The sequence below is a fragment of the Bos indicus genome, chromosome 10 (assembly GCF_029378745.1).
Source record: "Bos indicus isolate NIAB-ARS_2022 breed Sahiwal x Tharparkar chromosome 10, NIAB-ARS_B.indTharparkar_mat_pri_1.0, whole genome shotgun sequence".
Lineage (NCBI taxonomy): Eukaryota > Metazoa > Chordata > Mammalia > Artiodactyla > Bovidae > Bos > Bos indicus.
The window spans coordinates 6,802,234-6,808,785 of record NC_091769.1 but is presented as its reverse complement, the minus strand read 5'-3'; positions in this window follow the sequence as shown (position 1 = coordinate 6,808,785).

Sequence of the window (6,552 nt, the reverse complement as noted above, 5' to 3'; positions counted from 1 at the left end):
ATCGTCCGATCGTCTAGCCAATCATCTGGGGCTGGCTCGGCCTGACGGGCCTACGTCACGAACGGTCGCCTTAACAACCGCCCACAGCTCTCGCTGGTGCTGAGAACCTGCACCGCACCATCTCTCACCATGGCTCCGCCAACCAATAGCGAGTCGAATCCCAGCACTGGGGCCTGCCTATTGGTCATAGAGCCGTGGAGGCGCACTCATGGAAGCTGCCTAGGCGAAGACGATAGGGGATCTGGCGGGTGGAGTGTCCTCCAGTCCAGGATCTGACCTGGGGTCATTTTGGCTGGGAGAGTACTATAGGGAACAGAATAAATGGGGCCTGAAGATAAGCGCAGGGTTGAGAATGAGAATAGAAGGCACAATGTCTTAGTGGATAGAGGAGGAGGGAAGTGGAGGTGGCCCTGAAAACCTAGATATTAAAAAGGGAAGGTGGCAGAAAGGAGAAACTCAGACCTCAAGCTGACCCATTTCCGAAACCTAACCCCACACTTCCCTGTGACATACCCCTTTCTGTAAATAGTGTCAATGGCTTCAGTCACCGGGTCTCTCTCCCCAAACCACTTGCCCCCTCTCCTCCCCCACTCCCCTTCTCTCCCTCCAGCGCCTGGCACCAGTCACAGACCCTCCATTCTCTGAAATGTGCCTGCTTTGTTATGTCTACGCTGCCTCTGACCACTCCCTGCTGCAGGCCTTTATTATCTCTTCGCTGAAATAATGCAATAACCTCTCCTAACCTGTCTCTCCACTTTGGTGTTTCCACCTTCAAATCCTATAATTCCGTTGGTCTGCACCCAAACCATCAAGAGTTGCTCCTTGCCTACTGGATTAAAGAAACTGGCAACCTCAGTATGGCCCTACTCCACATTTCTTGCTTGTGTCTCACTTCTTACCTCAGCCCTGCTGCTGCTGCTGCTAAGTCGCGTCAGTCGTGTCCGACTCTGTGCGACCCCATAGATGGCAGCCCAACAGGCTCCTCTGTCCCTGGAATTCTCTAGGCAAGAATACTGGAGTGGGTTGCCATTTCCTTCACCAGTGCATAAAAGTGAAAAGTCAAAGTGAAGTCGCTCAGTCGTGTCCGACTCTTGGCGACCCCATGGACTGTAGCCTACCAGACTTCTCCGTCCATGGGATTCTCCAGGCAAGAGTACTGGAGTGGGGTGCCATTGCCTTCTCCGACCTCAGCCCTACGTTCAGCCAAAAGAATAACTGACATCTCAGTACTTTTTTACCTTCCCATTTATGAGCTCTGTGTTCCATCTGGATATGCCTGCTCATTTTAACTGGTGAAATCCTAGCTCTCCTTCAAGGACCATTTCATATATCACCTTGTTTCCTAATTCCCTTAAATATACGTCATCTCTTCCTACTTTGAACACCCAAACAGGTCCATATTATATGACCTGTGTTATTATTTTATTATGTGGAAATGTCTTAAGAACACAAATTGCAATCCAATTTCTAAAGCCGTGTATTTTGAAATGCAGTCCGTGATACGTACTATACACTCAGGAGAAGTTTTATTAAACTGTTCTCTTGCTAAATTCTCATGACCCTTATGAAATAGATATTATTTACATTTACAAGGAAAATGAGTTTGTTAAACAACTTACTTTAGATCAAATAGGTAATAATTAGGAAAACTGGGATTTGAACCCAGAGCTAAAACTTAGACTGCGTCTTCGGTGTAGGATCTTTATTTGTATTTCTTTACCAAATACTTGTGAACACCTATTATATGCAGTGCACCTTGGTTGGCACTGGAGCTACAGTGGCAACATGACAGACATGGAAACTGCCTTTTCTGAATCTTATACCTCTTCGTAGGATTAGATGATTCTTAATTATTTGTTGAATTAATTATAATGGAAGGAAAGAGTTTTCACAGTGAAGAAGACCAAAGGGAACTAACCAAAAATTGAAGTATCCTATTATGAGTTTTATCAAAAGGAAGAAGAAAGATTTGTATAAGAGGTAGAAACTTTGTCATACTTTTAATGTCCCCATAAGTCAAAAGGACCAGATATCTCAGAATTATTAGTTACAGTTTATACAAATGCTTACTAATGTAAATTCAAATAAGGATTATGAAGGTTTTTCAAAAAAAGGCTTTAGACCAAGATTTGGAAACTGTACTCCCAAATTCTGCTTAATTATGAACTCCAATAAAATTATGAGTTCAAAAGCAAGTAATAAAGAACATGTATGGGTGTGAGAGTTGGACTGTGAAGAAGGCTGAGTGCCGAAAAATTGATGCTTTTGAACTGTGGTGTTGGAGAAGACTCCTCAGAGTCCCTTGGACTTCAAGGAGATCCAACCAGTCCATTCTAAAGATCAGCCCTGGGATTTCTTTGGAAGGAATGATGCTAAAGCTGAAACTCCAGTACTTTGGCCACCTCATGGGAAGAGTTGACTCATTGGAAAAGACTCTGACGCTGGGAGGGATTGGGGGCAGGAGGAGAAGGAGACGACAGAGGATGAGATGGCTGGATGGCATCACTGACTCGATGGACGTGAGTCTGAGTGAACTCTGGGAGTTGGTGATGGACAGGGAGGCCTGGCGTGCTGCGATTCATGGGGTCGCAAAGAGTCGGACACGACTGAGAGACTGATTTGATCTGATATTCTTAAAACAACTTATATATGATTCCCAAAATTTATGTGAAAGAATCTTTACCACTCTTAAAAATTTGTACTTAATGAGAGATCACAAAATTTGGCAAAGACACAACGTAGAAGGGGAAAGTGGGATGTCGGGTGGTCAAGGAAATCTGTGCGTCTTCTTGTGTGGCTTCGACCTCACAGCAAAGTACACTTGCAAAAGTACAGTTTTTGGTTTTGTTTTTTATATTTATTTGGTTTTGGCTGTGCTGGGACTTCACTGCCATGTGCGGGCTTTCTCTACTTGCGGGGAGCGGGGTCTCCTCCTCATTGCAGTGCACGGGCTTCTCAGTGCCGAGCACAGAGCTATAGGGTGCAGGGGCTTCAGCAGTTTCTGCGCGTGCGCTCCGTCCCTGTGGCACGCGGGCTCCAAAGCACAGGCTCAGGGACGTAGTTGCCCCACAGCATGGGATCCTCCCTGACCAGGGACCAAACCGGTGTCCTATGCACTGCAAGATGGACTCCCAATCACTGGACCACCAGGGAACCCTATAAAAGCACAGTTTTAAGAGACACTTTTAAAGTAGCAAGTGGCCCACATTGCCATCTTGAACATAGCTCTTAGTATTAATGTTTATTTACATAAGTATGTTAGCCCTCCAACCACCACTTTTCCTTCTTGTTGTCATGGGCCATGTTTAGAATGAGGAATTATAACAGGAACATTAATAATAATAGTAAAATCTTATATAGTTCTTTCTATGCACTAGCCACTTTTCTAAGTGTTTTATTTATATTAACGCCTTCAATTCTCATAACATTAGGAAAGCATTAGTAGAATATGCATTTGACAAATGATGAATCTACAGAAACAAAGAAGTTAAGTAATCGGCTTAGGTTTACACATTTGGAATATGAACTTTGAAATCCATTTGCTAAGCACATGCTCTAAATCCCTCCACTGCCTTGATCTTTGGTATTAGCACATATCATGATTGTTGAAGTTTCTGATGATCCATTGTGAAAGACCTTTCATAACATCGAATTTTACTTATCTATTAATTTCTTATTCACAGTTTCCAGATGCATCCAAATTTACATCTTCTCATGTTGGGTAATTTTCTCTCTCTCTTTTTCTTGCGTACACACACACTTTTTTTTAATTTCAAGGATTTTTTTTTTTTTTAACTAGTTCATTGCAAGTAATAACTGGCCACTTAGCTTTTGGCAGATACTGTGATTATCACTCCTGCTCAAGGTCAAGAAATAGTCAATGAGGAGCTACTCTGCTAAGCCAGGGGCTAACACTCAAGTTTCAGTTTGCTTTTTAATATATTAGCCACACTTTGCTGCATGTGGGATCTTAGCTCTCCAACCAGGAATAGAACCTGCGTCGCCTGCCATGGAAGTGCAGAGTCTTAACCACCAGACCACCAGGGAAAGTCCCTCAAGGTCAAATTTAAGTAAGAAAACATACACAAACAGGTCCTTCCAGATAACATGGTAAGGGTTTAGCATGAGGTATACAACGCGGAGAAGGCAATGGCAACCCACTCCAGTACTCTTGCCTGGCAAATCCCATGGACAGAGGAGCCTGGTAGGCTGCAGTCCATGGGGTTGCTAGGAGTCAGACAGGACTGAGCGACTTCACTTTCATGCATTGGAGAAGGAACTGGCAAGCCACTCCAGTGTTCTTGCCTGGAGGATCCCAGGGACGGAGGAGCCTGGTGGGCTGCCGTCTCTGGGGTCGCACAGAGTCGGACACAACTGAAGTGACTTAGCAGCAGCATACAAAGGGTTCACTGAGGAAACAGGTAGGGCACAGAGTTGGGGTTCAGGGTGTTTTGAGTAAAGGGAGGAAGTGGTTTGAAGGAAGGCTGTTCAAGGCGCTAGACTCAAGATCCTGAGCATGAGAATGGAGGTGGCATAAATGCAGGAGCAGAACATTTAATTGAGCAAAAATCTTGAAGCACTGCAGGATATGAGATATGTCAGAGGTGAGGAAGTCATAAACAGATTGGTAGATCTCAGATTTCTACGGGGGCATCTCACGTAAGCTAAAGTTTTGGATGTTCCTCTTTTTTTTTTTTTTTTTTTTGCTATTTTACTTCAGTAGCAAAACTTAGAATTCTGCTTCTTGATTCTAAAACTTTGTAGACAGAAATCAACAGCTGGAGCCTTTCTTGAAGTTGGGAGCAAAGGTCTCTTCAGGAGAGGGTGCCCACAATTAAAGACTTCTACGCACCAAAACTGCTTGCACTGTTTAATGGAGATTTTGTTTGTTTTATTCATGGTTTCCCCACTCTTCTCTTTAGGCCTTTCCCCAGCTTTGTAGAATCAATTGAGGAGTAAGTATGCATGCGTACATGCTAACTTGCTTCAGTCGTGGCCAACTTTTTGCGACCCTATGGCATGCAACCTGCCAGGCTCCTCTGTCCATGGGATTCTCCAGGCAAGAATACTGGAGTGGGTTGCCATGCCCTTCTCCAGGGGATCTTCCCAACCCGGGAATCGAGCCTGGGTCTTCTGCTTGGCAGGCGGATTCTTTACCACTAGTGCCACCTGGGAAGCTCAGGTAAGTGTGAGATATATTCAAATACATATTTTTTCTTTTAAATGAATTTACTTATCTCAGGGGAAAAAAAATTGCCCAGATAACAGAGAAACAGCTTATCTATAAAGAGGAGTAAGCATACGTTCCTGAGACTCTTAGGGTTTCTTGGCTTGGGTGATTGGTTCCCAAAAAGTCAATGAAAGACCAAAAAAGAAAATAAATAAATAAATAAAACAAGGAGGAAAGAAAAAAAAAAAAACACACATTTTGACCCAAGTACAAGCACTACTTTTCTCCTTCAATAACAAAACTAGTCTTGGTCTTAGGTGATAAGAGCACAGGGAGCCGTTTACTATGAAAGCTGTATCCAGCTGAGTTTCAAGTCTCCAGTATCTTCCTTCTTTTCAACTTCACTCTCCCACTTCTGGCCTATTCCTTCAGCTTCGTATTTTCTTCCAGTTGAGGGAGGAAATAGTAGTGGTGGGGGGAAAAAACAAGGCAAATGCAAAAGAAAATGAAGAAGGAGAGGAACCCAAAAGAGCTCTACTCAGCTTTCCTGAGCAACTCCACTGGAAGAGAAGCCAAAGGACAATTGCCCAGACCTGCAAATATAGGCAACCTTTTAATATGAAATTACTGTCACTTGTAGATAAAGTGGCCCCCAAAATGGCCCCCTTACTATAGCTGCTACAAATTGCAATGAATCTGTTACAAGTAACAAAGCCTAAACTAGAAGTGGCTTCAATAAGATGAACATTTCTTTTTTTTAAGCCCTTGGGTAAAGGAAACTGGAAATAGATTGTCCAGAATTAACATGGAAGCACAAGATACCCTCAGGGACCCTTCTGTCTCTCTGCTTCACTATCCTCAGCGTGTGTTTTCCATCCTCAGGGTCACCTTACGGGCCAAGCTGGCAACTGGAGCTCCACTCTTCAAATCTGTATTTCAGTCCTCCTGGGAGAAGCAGAATAACAACAAAAGGGCAAAAAAAGGACCCATCCCAGCTTAGTCAACTCCTTTTCACTGTTTATATCTCAACGGCCAGAAGTGCAAGGCCATATCTAGCAGCAAGTGAGTTGGGGAATGTAATCTTTATTTGCAGAATCAACGTGCCCAACTCAAGATGGAAGAAAGGCCCCTGCCTCTAAATCTTCCGTATTGTCCCCATACTGGGTGAGTACCCAATCCAGTTGCTGATCACTTAACTCAAAAACAGGAGACAGTTTTACTATCAAGATTTTAAGGGCATAAGAAAAGACACAAACCTAAGATCAAAGATCTGTTGTTTTTAAACATTAGCTTGAAACGTCCATAGAATTCTCATTAACACCTAGACAAATCCACCAAAAATGTATATTATGAAAGGTTGAACATAAAAAAGCAATCTGGGA